This window comes from Rattus rattus, chromosome 6, assembly GCF_011064425.1.
Source record: "Rattus rattus isolate New Zealand chromosome 6, Rrattus_CSIRO_v1, whole genome shotgun sequence".
NCBI classification, from domain to species: domain Eukaryota; kingdom Metazoa; phylum Chordata; class Mammalia; order Rodentia; family Muridae; genus Rattus; species Rattus rattus.
The window spans coordinates 40,702,212-40,722,211 of NC_046159.1; the positions used below are offsets into that span (position 1 = coordinate 40,702,212).

Below are 20,000 nucleotides of genomic sequence, written 5' to 3' on the forward strand. Positions count from 1 at the left end.
ATATGTTGGAGCATATTTGAGGTATATGCCCAAGAGTGGTATAGCTGGCTCTTCGGGTAGTACTATGTCCAATTATCAGCATCTTTAGTCATCAGGGAAATAAAATCCCTGAGATTCCACCTCACACTAAGTCAGAATGGCTAAGATAAAAAACTCAGATGACAGCAGATGCTGGCGAGAATATGCAGAAAGAGGAACACTCCTCCATTGATGGTGGGGGTGCAAGTTGAAACAATCATTCTGAAACTCCTTTTCATCCTAAGGCAGATAAAGCTTCGGCACTATCTCCCTTGAACTTTAGGTTTTTTGAGACAGAAGTTTTGAACTAATTTTCCTCTCGTCTCAGACTAACAAGTGATAAAATTACAGGGATGTGCAACCTCGTGAGGCTCCAACAATGTTTCTTGATAAATCATAGATTACACTTTTATGAAAAGAACCTTGTTCCACGGAACAATAACTTCAGAATTCAAAAACTGCTGTTCATTTCATATAACCAATCAGTTGACACCTGGAGCAACATCACACACACAAAATATACTGTGTGCTTTAGTTCAGATCTGCCCTGCCATTATTTTCCATTAACACTCAGACATTATGCTTAGAGCAGGAGTGATGCTGTGTGGAATATTAAATAGTATATCAGTTAGAATTACTTTTAATTAGCTATAGGAAGCACACTTTTCTTATTTTTTCCCTCAGCAAATTTATATTATAAATTGCTCAGTTGTAATTACTATTAAAACTTAATGCCAGATACCTAGGAACACTCTAGGCATGAGGGGTGAGACAGCAGAATGATTATTCTATGATCATGTTTTCCTATAGATATTCAATGTCTCAAGAAATGGTTTAAGGGGGAATACAGGCTAAGCAATTACAATGCTGAGCACTTGCTAAGTTTCTCTGAATATGCTCTCACCACATTATACTGTAAATTATAATATTATATTATCCTGTATATATAATGTATATATCAATATATATATATATACATATATTATATTATATTACAACAAGGTTGCAAGTACAAAACTGAGATACAAATGGCAAACAACCATGTCCAAGATCATAGAAATAACAAAGAGATATTATTTAAATTGCTAAGTGTATAATGGTGTTTATCTTGAGTAGATAGAAATGATATACTATTATTTTTTTGTCACACCTACCAAAAGTAAGGGAATTAGAAACACCTGTTCACCAGGTTTAGTCTTTGTTGCACCGTTGAGCAGTCAACAGAGTGATGAGCCCGTATAAATGATGAGAGAAAGAGACCGATGGTTGAGTTCTAAATAGGAAATCTGTATCAACCAAGTACCACCGGTACCACTAGGAAATAACGAACAGTACAGAAGAGGAGTGGAAAGAAAGTAAGGACCGAAGGATGTGTGTAGATGTTCAATGAAACACTGTTGTCTGGTTATGATAGGGGCCAGATATATGGGGGATATTAAGCATAAGAGATAACCTGTACAAAAGCTGCACATTTTCAAGCCAGCCATAGTTTCACCACTGTTGGCATAAAGATCTCCAGGCCCTCCTCCTTCCTGAAGAACTTCTGGCAAATGACAGCTCTGATGAGAAAGAGAACCAATAGCTCTTTTGTAAGGACATCACCAGTGATAGAATAGCCACGTTCTAGTGGATGACTCCACAGCCATGCGTGTACAGGCAGCATTATCTGGATCTAGTGGTTATTTAAAAAGAAACGAAGTCGGGGCATTTGTAGAGGGGAATATAGAGTAGTAGAGTGCAGGTAGCAAATTGATACGATATCCCATTGTGTAAATAAACAAAATTCCCTTAAATAAAGAAAAACTAAAATATCTATTTATACAAATTAATGTATTATAGATTGCAAGAAAGAAAGAAAGAAAAGGAGGAAGGAAAGAAAAGAAGGAAGGAAGGGAGGAGGGAGGGAGAAAAGAGAGAGAGAGAGAGAGAGAGAGAGAGAGAGAGAGAGAGAGACTTTTCATAGCCAATATACCTTCATCTGTGGAGTCTAGAAATTGCATGGAACAAACTGTTTTTTCTGACCCACTGGTTACTCTACATACTACATAAATCAAATAATATGAGTAGAATTACTATTTTTGGAACATAAAAAGAGAGTGGCAGGATCCTTCAAAAAACTTCTAGGAGCAATATATATCTTAAGAATGTATTCTTGAAGAAATATAAAGAATATCACAGCATTTTAAATCTACAGGTGATAAAGGATGATGGGAAACACACCCAGGATTAAGAAAACGATAGCAATTTATAGCAGTTAATCAAAGCTATATTACACATCCCAGGATCATATAATTGGAATCGGACAATATTTATTTTAGTGCCGAGTAAGGACATAGCCAGATCACGGGAAAGGTCCTTAATAAATCTGAGTTTTATTCTCATCGTCTCCTTTAGCCCAAGTTACTCATCTTATTGCTGAAAATATATACCCTGCTGTCAAAAATTTAGTATCAATCAACAATCTTTTTGCAGCCTGGTCTTGCTTTGCAAAAGCTTGGCTGAAACATAGATAAATCTGTCTTTCTGTGTATATGTTTATGCTCACAGTACCTGTGTGAACTGAAAAACAGACAGAGGCTGTGAATTAAAGCTATGCACACAGTAACTCCTACTCAGGTGAACAAAGGTACATGGAATCACTGTAGTAAATACCAGTCCAGGCACATGGTAGAAACAACAGAATTATGTTTTTAATTCAAACCTGATCCAAGCTACGTTGTCTTTAAGCAAGGAGCCTAACTCAACAGAAATTCATCTTGCTTAAGGCTTAAGCAGAAAATTAGAGTGTTAAGCTCTCCTGCTCCATTCTATAAAACCTAGTGATTCTAGAGTCATAATTAGTTTTCTCTGACACTGATAATGTAAGTGTGCTCTGTGGACAACAGGCTATGTAGTCACTAAGGAACTGTTTAGAAAAGAACATTGTTTAACTTTTTTTTTATTGAAATATTCAATTTGAATTCCTTGACCCGTTGACATACTGATAGGGAGCTTAGAGAACCTCTTAGAGGTGAAGCCTTGTTGAAGGAAGTATGTCACTGGGTATGGGTGTGAGTTTACAAACTCATATCATCTGCTCTTTTCCCCCTTTGTCTTTCCTGTAGGGACCAGCCAGCTTTCCTGTGCCTGCCTACCACCATGCTATGCCTTCATCACCATGAAGAATTCTCTATCCCTTTGGAACTCTAAGCCAGAATAAACATTTTCTTTTTTAATTTTCTTCTGGCCATAGTACTCAATTCAAACAATGTAAGTGTAACAAATATAGAGTTCTTTGTTCCCAGATTGTGATGCTGTTTGGCTTAGGGGTAGAGTCTCACTTACAGATTAAGTCACTAGTACTAGGCCTCTGAAAGTTATACATGACCCTGGTATAAGCTGTGACAACTGCTTCCTGATACCCAGACAAATGGGCAGAAAGTCCACTGCACACTCTTAATACAAGAAATAGAACTGTTCCATACCTTTCCCCATTTCCCAACCTAATGGGTTCAATACCCTTTGAACCCATGAGTTATGATGAGATTTTCCAGTTCTTTCCCTTGCCTGTGTAGTCATAACAAGGCAAGAGTAAATAATTCACAGATGCATTAATTATCCACAGCCCCGCGTACAAGGGAATTCTACTTTCTCCTTGCACCACAAATCAACTTGACGTTTTTCCCAGTGGAACTTTTTATTGAGATACGGAAGCTAAATCATTCCTGAAGAAGGGTGCCAAAGAGTCATGGGAATACAGAGCTGGGAATGCCAGCAAGTTCATAATAAATTGTCAAGTAGTTCATACTAAAGTGAAGACTGAAAAAGAGAACAGGAAGATGACAAGAATGGGAGGGCTTAGGTAAGTACAAGAGTGGGAGTGGAACAAGTAAGTAGAGAGAGAGTAGAAAGAAGTGAGGAGTGGATAGATGAATGCACAGAGGGAAGGATATGGTGTAGGTAGGTATAAGCTGCATGCAGACAGAGTCCAGAAACCCAGACACATAATCAGAGCTCCTGACACAACACATCCATCCACACATCCATCCATCCATCCATCCATCCATCCATCCATCCACCCATCCATCCATCTACCAGCCCACCATCCATCCATCCATCCATCCATCCATCCATCCATCCATCCATCCATCCATCCATCCATCCATCCATCCTTCCATCCATGTGGTATCTATAAATATTTTCCTAGTAAACTAATTGAGACTTTTGTTTGTCATAATTAGGATTTCTTGGCAAACAGAGATCAGCTGTATCTATGACAGTATACATACACTGCATATTTTGATAAAGACCAGAAAAAACTCACCATCACAATTATGTAGTTCGTTGTGAGAACCACTGGATGACCTATGCAAGATATCTTTTTTTTTCATCTCTGTATTTTTACTTTAAAAAAAAAACAAAGTCCTATGACCATGCCTGACTTACAAGTTAGAAGTTGGGAGAAATGCTGAAACAACAGGGAGTGCAGGCCTACTGTGCACGGTTGAAAGCTGTTGCTAAGCAGTATAGGCTTGCCTGTATTAAAGCCAACCCTGGCAACTTTAAATAACTACTACAGACTCAGAGGTTGTCCAAGTGCTAACACAGCAGGGTTTATCCTTTGGAAGGTGATGACTCACTTACTCTCCCAGCTCCTGGATGCAATCTGACACAGTGTATCCCCAAGACATTCCCTGCTGTTAATGTTCCTATTTCTATCTCAGCCTTTTAATTTGTATATTCCCCAAATGGCTATGTCTGCTTGTCAAGTGGGATTCTCACCTCACTTGGAGCTTCTAGCTCTTTGATAAGGAAGAGTAGGCTGGCAGGAAGAGTTGGCATGCCACAGAAACCCATGTAAGCAGTCAACAGCTTATTTTCAGCAAAGTGCATTTTTTTCCTACAGCCCCAACCAAAGGCAGAATTGTATGAATGTCTCTTGCTAACATCAGGTTCTCAGATAAAAGAGCTCTGTTAGTCCTCTAACAGATGAGAGTTTGGGGAACTTCGATATCACCCCAGCAGGTACATTTCTTAACATCTGTAAACATTACCTCCTTTTGTACTTAGTTCAGTGCAAGAGCCCCAAGTTTCTGTTCAAAGGCAATAATTTCCCATTATATCCCTAGAACACACATGAAGTGTCTTTGATCCTAACTCTATTAGAGAATGACAAGAGAGATTTGGGGAAGCTTATGTAAGTGAACTCAAACTCAAATTCTTAAACAATAATGTGGAGAAACGTTAGAATCTGCCTTTGGGCTTGGCCATAATTGCTAAAGAAGATATGATTAAAAGAATCTCAAAAGTGTTTAAGCAATAGCACTCAAACTATGTAATTTATTGACTACTTCATCTTTTGTTTTAAAGTACATTATTTTAAAATGACAAGTAATGGTTTTTTTATAATACTGTATGGCATGGTGTCGTGTGGTCATGTATATCATACAATTAGAATGATAAAATAAAACTTACATAGTATAAATGTAGTAACACCATGTTTGGGTGATAACAAATTTAAAGGGAAGTTAGTTATTAGGAAGTTTATGCATGCCAATTATAGCTACCTACTATAAAATAAACCTCAAGAATCAATAAGTCTAAACCATGTGCCCTTGTACCACTACACCTTAATTCCTCCATCCCCAGCTTCTTTCTTAGGTCTGATCTTATTAACTCTCCTTTTTTTAGACTCCCCAAGCCAGAGAGATAATGAACCATTTGCTTCTGTACATGTTCACTGTATGTTCTCTGTGACTGTCACATACAATAAAATATTACTTCATCCTTTCGTGCTGGAATTGTCGCTTTTGTTCTTCCCTAAAGAGGAAAACACATTTGGAGAAGTAAATTTTATTCTTTATACACTATATGCCAAGACGTTTATATAACTTTGTAACAAAGAACCATTTCTAAACCTGTTTCCTCTAAGATGTAATGGCACTCTTGGCAGGGAAGGCATCCAGGATACATTTTACTTACAATGCTCTCTGAATTTAATCTTTCCAACTTACTCATTAAACAATTTCATATTCATGGGTGAAATAGTACTGTACAGATTTGGTACTTCTGCAGTAAGCAAATTTAATCTAGAAAATCATTGTGGTGGAGGAAAAGTCAATATCAGGCCTCATCACAGCCAGCATTGCTAAAACATGGTTCTACTACACTGTGAAGAAATTAAGGGCATAAGCAGGGCCATTTTCATTCCAGGCTACGTCATATGCTGTGGAATTGTGTTACTTAGGATGAGTTAGGCTCTGTTATAACAATAAAGAATGTAATGGCTTCAAACATTAAAATTTGATGATCCACAGAATTTGATGCTGGTGCTATTTGTTCTGTTTTCATTTTCTTTCTTTCTTTCTTTCTTTCTTTCTTTCTTTCTTTCTTTCTTTCTTTCTTTCTTTTCCTTCTGTCTGTCTGTCTTCCTCCCTTGCTCCTTTCCTGCCTTCCTTTCTTTCTTTCTTTCTTTCTTTCTTTTCTTTCTTTCTTTCTTTCTTTTTTTCTTTCTTTCTTTCTTCCTTCCTTCCTTCCTTTCTTTCTTTCTTTCTTTCTTTCTTTCTTCCCTCTTTTTTTGTTTGTTGTTCCACTGTTCTGATTAATGACTAATGAAATACCAAGACAGTTACATATTATGTTCAATTTGCAATCATCAATTAAATATTGACAGAGGGATATACATTTCTAAGGATTTCATGAACATAGAATGAAGGAAGAGGCATTAGGCAGGATATAGGCCCTCAGCAACTTATGGTTTTGCATGTGCCTTGAAGAAACACGTCATGAATTTCAATCCATTTTCTTCTTTAAGCATATTTACCATTTCTTTATCTTCTGCACATAAGCTGTGCTTTCAGCAATTATCTGCCTCTTTTTGTTCAAATTATTTACATTAGGCCTGTCTGTGTGCACACTTTGATGTTCCTTTTATTTCATTGCCATCAAACCCTTAGTGGATGTTTTTGTTTACCCTGCAGAGTGTAGGTGAAGATTATTAAGCAGCTTGTTTAACCACTAGCTCTTTAAATCCCTGTTCTGTCAAGGTCTTAACATTACTTCTGGAGATACATTATATTCTGCCATTACCAGCGTGGTTAATCTTGCCATGCCCTGGGACACAGAATCCACTGACTTTGAAGAAGGTGTAAACACAATGTTCTTAAAAAAACTTTTCACTTTCCTACTAAGGATCTAGTTAGCCTTCCTTGTATCTCTAATTGTTTTTTCTTTCTTTCAAAGGTGGATGAAAAGGTAAAAATACCCAATCACTTATCTGAAACAGTCAGTTCTTGACCTTTGAAGCAAGTGCATAAGTCACCCCAAAACAGATCTCAGTAGGCAAGGTAGATTAACTCTTCCTTGTCCAACCTGCAGCTTTAGAGAATCTTGAACACCGCCTCACTCTTATTTCACCCTTTTCTGATAAAGTTGACTGCTGTTTGTCTTTCATGTTGCAAGGCGAGTTCCCAGGCTGAAGCTTCTCAAATTTCTGTAGCTTGTCTCTGGTTGGCTGTTTTATTGTTCTCTGTTCTTATATTGGCTCAACAACACTCTACCTCAAAGCTTGTTGCACTTCTCCTCTGCGTATCTCTACTGGTAAATATTATCCAACCTTACAGGCAGGCAAAAACAAAGCCATGATGGTGTTGGCAATACATTCCCAGCTCCAATTCTATGCAAAAGGCTGCAAAATTCACTGAATTTAATGTATTTCTTTCCTTCCCACCACTTTTAAAATATCTATATTATAGATTCTAATTCCATCATTTCTATCTTTTCTTCCCTCCCTCCCAAACCTATCTACCCTTCCCTGTTCCTTTTCAAACACATAGCCTCTGTTTCCATTAATTGTTCTTCATATATATATATATATATATATATATATATATATATTCCTAAAAAATAAGTATGACCTGCTCAGTCTGTATGAATTTAATTTCCTTTATGTTTTCAGGCATTTTTTATTGGCTATTGACTATTGCCTATTGACTGTTGGCTATTGGTGGTCTCTTTCTGAGGAAACATTGTCTCCCCTCAGATTTCCTCAGTACCTCTGTTTGGTGAAGGCCCTCCTCCATTCATGTTACCATGTCTATTGTGACTGTCCTTTAGAACTTAATCTCAAAGCATGAGTTGATTAAAATAACTATCTCCCAGGGTTATATCAGTGAGTATTACCTCATAACACTCATATTACTGTGACTGTGATTTTGTGGGTTTTCATTAATTTTATAATTTATTTATTTTATTATTTTTCAGTGCTGAAGAGCAAGTTCAGGTCTCTGCAAAGGTTAGCCAAATAATGTATCTATGAGTATAATTTTGGCAGTTTTTGGTTATGCTAAAGGAAGAGTACTTTTAAAAAGGAATTATAGTATATATTTTATGATCTATATACTCCTTTATTTTACAGGAAATGGATTAGAAGATTTGTAAAATGTTCTTTTGTTATTTTGACAAGGTGCATGCATCTTAACTGAAATATGACAAGGTAAAATGCATCTTGATTTACTTTTCTGCATGTAGAAATCAGTAACATAAGTTCATTTTGGCAGGCCAACTAAAATTCTATCTTAGAGAAATCAGCAAAAATTTTATGTTAATACCACCTCTTGAGAGCTATCAAACAGCAAGCCCAAACTCATTCAACTGTAGGCTCGGTAAAATAATATTTTTCTTTTCTGAAAGTGATGTAGTGACACATCTTTTTTAATAATATCACCAAAAATATTCGGTGGAAAATAATCAAAATATTGAATATAAAAATTTTTAGGATGGTGTAGGAACTTTCTTAAAATATTGTCATATCTAGATTTGCTAAGTTTAGGGAAAGAATGCATTTATTTAAGGTACTAACTATGGTTTCTCATGTTACAGATTATAACTTTAAGGTTTTTAAACCTTATCTTTAATGATGGTTCTTAAACACGTTATCCTTGTAGCCCTCCACCCACCAGAGTTAGTGGAAAAGAAAGGATACAGAGAAGTGGGATTGTTTAGAAAGGTTCTTAAGAGCAACTCCTGTCTGTGTTGTCTGGAAATCAGCAGTTGAGTTCACAGGTTAGCTGGCAGTGGCAGCTCGATCCATTTGCAAACACTTTATGGATACACTAGCAGTCCAGTTCCATAGAGTGGGGCTAGCAATAAGGTGACATGAGCAGGCAGAGACAGTCAGGCCTCATCACCTCAAGTCAGCAGTAGGGACAAAGAGAAACACGAGGATAACTTCTCAGTGGTGCCTCTCTCAGGGAAACTAAGATCAGGGAAGATACAAGACCCACAAGTGTTGCACAGCTAGCTGTACCAGTAAGCCAAGCACTCTCTCCATCACTCCGAGAAGTCCTATTATTTATACCCTCCAAACATCATGTGTTCTCCACGTGCCTTGTCCCAGCATGGCTCTGGCCTCAGCATGGGCTTTGCCTCAGCACTTGCATCCAACCAGCCTGAGTCCAAGGAAGTGACAGCAAACTGCAGCACACCACCAGAAGATTTGGGTGTGCTTCTCTCTGTGGTCTCCTGACAAATGCAGTTCAACAACTCAATGTAAGATGGACCAATACATGCATGTTGTTAGCAAAGAATCCTTTATCTTACGTGCTTTCACATGTTTGCCTTAATGGATCATCCTCTCTTTTGTGTCTGCTTCGGCTAGAAGTTCCTTCACAAGTCTGGCTTAGCCTTTCCTACCTGTGTCCACTTTCACATGTGTGCCCCAGCAAAACATCATCCTTTCGTTTCCAGGTCAACGGGTGGTCAACAGGTGGACAATTTATGTCTAGCATCGTTGAACAGCCTTTCTAATGTAGAACAACTGCTTGAAATCAAAGCAAAAGTAAAATAAAAGTATGATATTCCTTCTTCGTTTTTTGCCATTAGTTTATAAAGAAAGATGTTTTAGAGATCACAGTAACTAATAGAGTCAGAAAATCTTTTCAGGGGCATTACAAAGTTGATGTTCAGAACTTCCAGTTTGTAAAACATGACTTATCTAATGTAGATTAGCAAACACATAAAAATTAAAACACAATTCCCAAAATTATTGTGCAAATATTTCTCCCAAATTTCAACATTCCCTCCTGGAAAGAGGAAATAAGCTCTTAAAAATTGTAAGTCTCAGGAAGATCAGAAAGCTACAAAGGATCCACAAAGTTCTTTCTCAAGGTTAGCAACAGCAGTCTCGGAAAGGGGGCTGTCTCCAGGTCACACCAGTGCATTGTGTAGGGAGCGCAGCAGATGCAACTTTTCCGAGTCATCACACATGCTTGGATCATCTTCTTGATGGACCTGCCTTTGAGTTGATTATGTTCCTGTCAGTAACCCCTCATTCTGTCCTTGCAAGTAATTTTGATAAAAATGATTGATTCAATGGAACTGAGAACGGGACCCCCGTTGAAGGATTCAGAGAAAGGGCTGAAAGAGCTTGAAGGGGCTTGAGACCCCATATGAACAACAATGCCAAACAACCAGAGCTTCCAGGGACTAAGCCGCTACCCAAAGAGTATACATGGACTGACCCTGGGCTCCAACCTCATAGGCAGCAATGAATAGCCTAGTAAGAGCACCAGTGGAAGGGAAGCCCTTGGTCCTGCTAAGACTGAACCCCAGTGAACGTGATTGTTGGGGGAGGCGGAATGGGGGAGGATGGGGAGGGGAACACTCAGATAGAAGGGGAGGGGGAAAAGTTAGGGGGATGTTTACCTGGAAACTGAGAAAGGGAATAACAATTGAAATGTAAGTAAGAAACTCTCAATTTAATAAAGATGAAGGGAAAAAAATGATTGGTTCACTTAGCCTCTCTTGGAGAACTCATTATTTTGGTATGTCTTTGGTTGCTTAACTTGGGTAAATAGTAAAAGTTATGGGACAATTAAACTAGACTTAGTGCTTTACTCATTTATTTTTTGTGTAAGGCATCAAACCTAGGACCTCATGCATGCTGGACAAGCATTCTAACACTGAGTTACACCTTCAGCTACCAAAGATATTAAAAATTTAGATGCTTAAATAAAACAAAACTACGTTGAAACTGTCATAAAAGAACTATGAAATTCAAATCTGAGCAGTGCTTTTCAGTCTAGTGAGTTAGCAGTGGTGGTCCATGCCTTTAATCCCAACACTTGGGAATTAAAGGTAGGTACTTCTCTAAGTTTGAGCCAAGACTGGTCTACAGAGTTCCAGGACAGCTGGGACTGTTACACAGAAAAACCCTGTTCTCGAACTACCACCCTCACAATATATATTTTGATTCGTGCTGTATAACTAAGAGATAGTGGTTCAGGGTATTGACATCTAAAAAGGTAGAGGAGACACAACCTTGGAAGACAAGGGGATGGATATGACTTCTTGAATGAATACAGAGCCCTTCAATCCATAACAGAAACCAGAAGAACAACACACATTGCCAAATGAAGAAGTATATTACCTTCCCTTAAGTTGGAAGTCCAAAGCTTTGAGGTCAAGCATGAATATATGAACTTTGATGTAAACATTCATGAGGTGTAGTAAGTTAATGAACATACTAGCCTGGACTTTCTAGATCTTAAATCAGTAACAAAAGCAAAAGCACGATTATGCTTTGGGCAATAAATACAAAGCACAGGAACAATGAAAAGAAACAACTGTGCCACAAATGAGCTCAGGATATAACACTACAAACTGTCTATGGGGGAAATGCTAAAAAATAGACAGATGGCATAGTAAAAATGCACAGAAAAATAATGATTAATGACCTTCACAAGAAATTGAATATAGAGAACTACAAAGGAAAAAAAATGAATCCTTAATAAATTGAATAATAGTTTAAATGGAAATAAAGCTTATGAATCAATTTTTTTTATAAAACCTATAACACAAAAATAATGATGGAATGTTTTAGACAAGTGGAAGTTTAGCAGAGTCATTCAGTGGTTTCATATATGCTAAGGTTTTCTTTATTTTCTGCTGTATGTTTAGACAATTCTTGCTATCTGTGGAGTCATGACATTGTAGATTCATAATGGAATTCAAACAAATACTTCATGAGTTGATTTCAGAAAGAAATTGCCAGGTTCAGTTCACGATCTCTCAAGATCTCTGTCAAAAGATGAAAATTTCTCTGATAATGCTTTATCAGCATGTGGACTTAATTAGATACAGTGGGCAAAGTTAGATATCAACATTTTTAAGTAAGTAGCATGGGATAAAACAAACAAGCCAAAAACAAAAACAAAACAAAACAAAACCGTACCTGTTGTTCTGAGAACTACGTAATGCAACAATCAAGACACACTGTGGTCAAAACCAGAAGAAACACTGGTGAAGAAACAATTAAGACATTGGCAGAACTGAGGCATTTACCTCCTATGCAAAATGGAAATGAAAAATGATAATGACAGAAAATATACAAAATTTATGGATCATAGCATTATGGGTTCAAAATGTATGTGAAATATGCAGAAAATGGCAACAAAAATAATGGGAGAATGTCAATACAAAATGAGTGGGGTTTTCTAAAACTTGAAAAATGAATATATCCTCTGCCAGGAGCCTTTCCAAACACAGGTTCTCTCTGAAAAGCATCTGTGGATGGTTTGTGGCAGAGGGACCAAGCATAGTTTTGAGAGAGTAAAGCTTTATAGATGGTATTTAATCTCCTTGATTCTTCATTATTTTGGGGTCAGAAATCAATGGCTTCAAAGCAATTAACACCTGTTGTTTAAGAGTGTGTGTGTGGGGGGGGTCATTAAATAAAGGACATATTGCTAGAGCTCCTTCTTCTGGCCAGTCATCAAGGAGTCTTCACTGATCAGGCCGATTAATCCTTTGTTTACCAGAAAAGAAAGAAGGAAACACATTGAAACCACACACTAGATGTAGAGGAAAACTACTACACCAGTACATTTGGATGGATGGATGGATGGATGGATGGATGGATGGATGGATGGATGGATGGATGGATGGATGGGGCACAGACCCCAAAACTCAAAACCCATCATCTTCATTTGTTTTCTCTGGCTTTTTATGGACAAAAGTTCTTAGAAAATTACCTCACAGATAAAATGTTACACAAAACAGTAGTTACAAAAGGATGTTCATATTAAGTTCAAAGCAGTGTTTCATTCTGTAAGTCTATTATAAGTTCAAAGTCTATTATAGGTTTGCATAGCCTTGTTTTATCATAATCCACACCTGTGTCTTCTGACCCAGAATGAATGTTTGTCCTTAAACACAAATTTCTTCCAATCCTATTTTTCTTCTTAGTGTACTTATGAAAGTTCACTGCATTTACTATTATTCTATTCTTGATTTTAAGTTAATCACCCTAGCAAAACAACTAAAACATCTCTTAAAACTTCCTTCCTAAGATTATTTGAATCAAACCAGGAACTCTATAAAAATCATCTATTCATCAAAACATTAACTCATGAAAGTTTATCATTCTATTGATCTGCAGGAAACTTCCTCAAATGCCAAGAGTTTACTATTTTAATTTAATAATGACATGAACGGCATATCAGCTTCCAAAAGCAATTCTGAGATGAAGTCTCTTTGGGACCTTGACTCCCAGACCTCACCTGTCTTGGTCCATGCAAAAAGGTGGGCTATCTCCCGTAAGTTCACCTCCTAGCCTTTGCCTTTCCCAGATGGCTCCTGACAGTCCTCAGACTGAAATTAAAGTACCAAAGGTGGTATATGCGTATTCCAATGTGTCATACGAAGAAGCATGCCTCAAATCATACAGAGAAAACCCTCAAAAGAATGAAAAGGGCAGATCATACATAAACACATAAGTTTGACAAGTAACACATCTCATTTTCTTTCCCAAGAAAGGGTAGAATAAAGTGCAGCAATATCATGACTGTTTTGACAAAGACAAAACAAAACCAAACAAAAAAACATTCTGACACATAGTGATTCCAAACCTATCTTAATAGTATTCAAAAATAATAATGGTAAAGCTTGCATTCAATAGTATAGAAAGAAAGGTTACTATTAATACAACCCACTAAAGTAATTACTGAAAATTTTGAACAAAATAAACTGAAAGTCAAGGGAAGTTGATTTTTAAAAGAAATTAAAATTAATCTGGTGGGTTGGAGACATGATTAAGCGACCAAGAGCATTGGCTGCTCTTCTAGAGGGCCTGAGTTCAATTCCAAGGAACCACATGGTGCTATCTATAATGTGATCGGATACCCTTTTCTGTCGTGCAGGTGTACATGTAGATAGATAATTTATTTCATAAAATAATACATGCACATAAAATAATAATCTGGCACGTATGTAGAAAAACAAATAGAATTTAAGCATTGACAATATTAAGTGTTACAATAACAATCACTAGAAGAAAATTGAACTTAAAGGCTATTTATGGAATGATTACTTAGAAATTTGAGGAGCTGCGTAGCTAAAATTTTTGGGGTCATATTAGAAATCACTGTTAAATCTGGCTCTATTAAGATGAAATTTTGATTAAGCCTACTGCCCTGGCTAGCTTTATGCCAATTTGACACAAGGTAGTGTTATCTGTAAAGAGTGAAACTCTATTGAGAAAATGCCTCTATCACAAATATTCAATGTAGAGCATTTTCTTAATTAGTGATCAATGAGGGAGGTCCCAGCTCATGGTGAGTGGTATTTCCCTGGTGGTTTTAGATCCTTTAAGAAGGCAGGCTGTACAGGCTATGGTGACCAACCCAGTAAGTAGCACTGTTCCTTGACCTGGGCATCAGCTCCTACCTCTGGCTTCTGACTCTATAGGGATTCCTGTCCTGGCATTCATTCTCGGATGATGCACAGACTATGGAAGTATAAGCGAGTAAACCCTTTCCTCCTCACCTAGCTTTAGGTCATGTGCTTCATGACAGCAACAGGAACCCTAACTAAGACACCAACCAAAACTAGAAATAAACAGATAAATCCAAAATAATACAGTGTTTGTGGCAGTTTCCTTAAGAAATATCCCTTATAGTTTCTGGCAGTTAAACACTTGGTTCCCAGTTTATGGAGCTGTCCAGAGGTAGATGAACCTTAGAGAGGGATGCCTTCACGTCAAAAGTACAAAGCAGGGGTGGGTGCAGGCCTGGTGTTAGAGGAAGGGATTTGACTGTTTACAAGCTGAACCCACTTCTTGCTTGCTCTGCTTGCTTTGTATTCTGATTCAGATTGTGAGCTCTCAGCTTCCTGCTGTTGCCACCAAGCCTGCTGCTTGCAGCCGTGCCTCTGTCAGCTCTAACGACTCTCACCCCTCTGGAACTGTAAACCAAGATATCCTCTTTCAGTTGCTTTTGGGCATGGTTTTTTATCACAGCAACAGAAGAGCCACTCATAGAGTATTTTAACGAAAATTCAGTGATGCAAAAGAAAAACAAAGACACACGGAGACACAAGAAAAGTCATCAAAGAACGAATAGCTTATATTTCACAAATTAAAGTTAGAGCAAGCAAATATAATTTTTTTAAAAAAATAAAAGACTACAAAGATACATGCTATTGAAAGATAACTTCCTGGAAAGAATTATAAGATGTTGCAAACAAAATAAAATGTCAGTGTCAGACTGCGGTAAAGTGAAATAAATCAAATTCAACATCATAATATATATAAATACAAGTGAGAAAAAATCGGGAGCCTAGAGAGATGACTCAGAAGTTGAAGAGCATGATGCTCAATCAAGCAAACCTCAATTCAGATCCCAGCATCCTGAGCCTCAGTGGGAAAGCCTGTAACTTCAGTCTAGAGTTCTGACACCACTTTTGCCTTCTGTTTGGGCACACACACATATGTATACACATACTTACACACACACACACACACACACACACACACACACATACACACACACAAATAAGCAAAATAAATCTTTGTAAAAGTTAGAATTATTGAGAAGCAATAAATCATACAATAATGAGAAAAGATCAATCTATCATACAAATAGATAGCTAGCAGCACATGGCAACTTGGCAAGTCAAGGGCCAGGTAAGTCCAGAGTAAGGTACAACCACAACTCTGTTTATGGCATTCTTTCACTTTTTAGAGCATAATTGCATTACTTTAGTCTCATGTCTATGCTATCTCTTTCCGCCAAGGAATATCAAACTCAATCCTGAAGGGCACTTAGCTATTTTATTTCTCATGGCACCATTAATCCTATTAGAGTCTCTAGTATTTTGGCTTCTTGAAGATCACTGTAGAGAAAATAAATGAACCCAATCCTCCTGATTACCATTCAATGCAACATTTCCCATTATCCTTAAGGAAAAGTAGACAACAGGAACAGAATCAGGGGACATAATCCATCGAGACATGACTATGATGAACAATTTCTATGTATTATTTGTAATCTTTTAAATAAGCACCTCAGAATATGTATATGCATTATTTTGCAACACTAGGACTTTTTAATCTGAATTTCTAAAAACAAACATAGCATAACTGTCTCCTCAGAGGCTTCATCCAGCAGCAAATGGTGGCAAATGTCGGGACGCAGAGCCAAACACCAGGTAGATCAGATGAGTCTTGTGGAAGAGTTGGGGGATATAAGTGAACAATTTAGAATCAGAGTTGTCAAGGAAACTGAAAGCAGACCTAGAGAGTCAACTAACCTGGGACAACAGGGACTCATATAGCTTGGGTCACCAACCAGGGAGTATGCAGGAGCTAGGCCTAGACCGCCTAAAAATTTGTAGCAAAAGTATAGCTTGGTCTTCATGTGGGCCCCTAACAAGTGCAGCAGCACTGTCTATGTCTCTGTTCCCTGTCATTAGATCCCCTTCCCCACTGCCTGTCTGGGCCTGAGTAGGAGATGGTGTGCCTAGACCTGTTGGGACTAGAAGCCTCATGGTGGGGTAGTACCCAAAGAGGAATCCCCTTGAGGCAATGGGGAAAGGGATTTGTAAGGGTAGGATTGAGAAGAGAGGAGGGAGGGGGGCTGTCATCAGAATGTGAAGGGGATAAAAAATTTTTTAAAGCTCTTTACAATGTTACTGAAAAGAAAAATCATAAACAATAAAATTGATAGACAAGTAAATTGTACATTATCAGGCAGCAGGCTATTTTCTTATTGGCAGTAGCCTAAATTGCATTCCGTAGCAACAGAAACACAGGCTACAGGGATGTGTTTTCAGCGTTCTAACATTTCTCTCTTGGTATGTTAATGCATCTCTCAGCACAGGTAATGTTACCTCTACTAGCAAAGGCTCCACCAGCTATGAAGAGAAACACAGAGCAAATATAAATTCTGCTTCTCGTTAAATATTTCTCTGCTACATCAAAAGTCCCACAGGGGCTGATTGAATTCATTAAGAACGAACAGAAATTCTAGCCATTCTTTTCTTTCTGGCCAAGATGCCAGTAAGAGAAAAACCAACAGTGGATCAGTGTAACTGCCAAGAATCTAATGATATAGCCTAATATTTACAACTGAATAACAGTAATTATAAAAGTTTCAATTACACAGTGCCTGGCACCACAGCAAGAACTTGGCATTCACGCTTCATTAACCTACACAATCACTATTGCTGTTCTCATGTTTTAGTTCTTAGGAAACTGAGTCTAGAAGCAGCAATTGGTAAAGTATTTGCACTATCAACATGTCTCTCTTCACTCCATCATTCGTATCCTTTCTATAAACCACAGATCCTATCAGCTGTTGGATTTGCTCTTTGGTCTTGGAGAACAGACAGGTCAGAACGCTCAGGAAGCTACACTGAACTGATTTGAAAGAAAGCGTCTGCTGAATTTATTATATATCTCTTATACTGTGATAGCTGAAGATGAAATTTGTCTACGTAGAATACAATTTCCATATTACCTTACTAATTCGATTCGTATGTAATAAAACCCACCACTCAGAGACAACTATTGAACCTTTAGTGTATCTACAAGTTTGTGAAATGATCAGTAGTATTATATTTAGAACATTTTTACTAGTACCAAATAAAAACCTTGTCATAAGGAAAAGCCAGGCACTATTCAGTCCCCTTGTTCCCAAGAAACCATTAACTAACTATCTTTATATTTCCTACTTCTATATATATATTTAATATGTATGAAGTCATACCTTAACTGACCTTTGAGTAAGGCTTTTTTACGTATAGGAAATTCTAGGTATACCTATCCTGTAACATGGTTAGAAGTTCATTTCCTGTTGTATTTTAATTCCTGAGATAGCTTAAGGGAAGATAAACGTATCTGTACAATCTTCAGTGAAAGAGCATAAGCTTCCTCCATTTCTCTGGTACGGGCTAAATTATATCTGCAATATCAATGAAGCAAGCTGATATGACAAAAGGCTATGACAAATTCTCTCTCTCTCTCTCTCTCTCTCTCTCTCTCTCTCTCTCTCTCTCTGATGGACAAATATGTGTCACAGAATGAGGCTATCTACTCTAATACTGGAGCACACATTTAAACAATGTGCAGTGAACACAAGACTAAAATGAATTTCCATGTAGCTGATGAACACATGGTAGGGAAAACCGAATGGTCCATTCAGGCACTACACCAATGATGTTTGTTTCACCACAGAAACTTACAAAGTGTGCCAAGAATTCATAGTGCATCTGTTTGTGTGTCTTTGTATAAGGAGGAGGCTGAAGTCAGGTGCTAGGTGAGAATAAATAGAAAGCAAAAAAATGAAAACTAGATGATCAGAAGGTAGAAGAATCAAACAGGGGTGATGACTCAATCTTGCTCTCAAGGGTTGTATATAAAGCACAAAGCCATTTTGTCATCTATTAAGATAATTAGTAAAATGTCTTTTAATATGAAAGGCCTTTATTGCTAAATGTTAGTGTGGTAGTTTGAATAGGAATGGTGCCCATAAATGGTGCTTGAGTGATACCATTAGGAAGTGTTTCCTTGCTGGAATGGGTGTGGCTTTGTTGGAGAAAGCACGTCACTGTTGGGGCAGTCTCAGAAGTCTCCAGATGTTCAAGCTACACTTGTGTGGCTCAGTCCCTCCTGTTGCCTGTGGAGCAAGATGCAGAAATCTCTGTTCTTTCTGCAGGACCTTGTCTGCTAAGTTTCTCTCCATGACCATAATGGATTAAGCCTCTGAAGAATAAGCCATCCCCAATTAAATATTTTCCTTTCTAGGAGTTGACATGCTCCTGATGTCTCTTTACAGCATTAGCAAGCCTAAATAGGACAGTTGGTAAACTTCACTGTATACCTTTTATCATGTAAAATGATTCCTTCTAGACAGACACATTTTCAAAAATTAATTAATATTTTACTTTGTTGCTAAAATCATTTTTGTCTTAAAAAATTATTCGCCAAAAGGGTGAAGAAATTTATCCCAAATACCTTTTCCACAGTGTAAAATACTGTTTATGAACTGCCAAAGTAGTTTGAGTACCAGAGAATGTACCCCAAGTATCTTCTCCAGAGAAATGGGAATGGTCTCTGTTGCACGGTTTCAGCATTAATTTATGTAAGTTCGCTAACTTAATTAACTACAACGTTATAAAAACAAGTAAAAGGAATTCGTGGTTTTATTTCGAAAAGACTTGCTTTCTACGTTTCCATAAAAACTAAGGATACTAAGGAAAATGAAATATAGACAAGAAACCCATCCCTAAAAGGGAGCTTACCTTTCAGGACAGTTCGGAGAGGCATATACTATGGATTTACTCTGTGTCAATAATCCCTACAATAGAAACAAATGCACAAATTAACACACTGTTCAGCCTGGGCTTGAACACAGTCCACATTTATTATATTATCCCTTCTAAAATTCAATTAGGAAAAAGATAAAAATTAGATACAGCTGGTTTTAGCTTCCAGGTTTCATCCTCTGCTGTGTCTTGGTAACCAAATGTCTTGACTTGTCAGTTTTAGACTTTCTTCAAGTCAGGTGAATGTCCATAGAAGTTGGTAATATTTTGTATTTTGTAGTGTTTGGATTCAATCAAAAGATTATTGGGTATACATTAAACAGCTTTAAAAATAATGAAACTAAAGCCTCTATTTGTCTTGTATAGGGTTTTGCTTATTTGTTTTAGGTACATGTGTACAT

At 37.4% G+C, this 20,000-nt stretch overlaps 1 protein-coding gene across 1 annotated transcript in view; it reads right to left on the reverse strand.

Moving 5' to 3' along the window:
- Cntn4 (contactin 4) overlaps positions 1-20,000 on the reverse strand; it is a 952,979-nt gene that overhangs the window by 700,381 nt on the left and 232,598 nt on the right. The window contains exon 3 of the mRNA XM_032906003.1: positions 19,576-19,631. The gene's annotated coding sequence lies outside the window, so the exon portion shown is untranslated. The remainder of the gene's footprint in view (positions 1-19,575; positions 19,632-20,000) is intronic.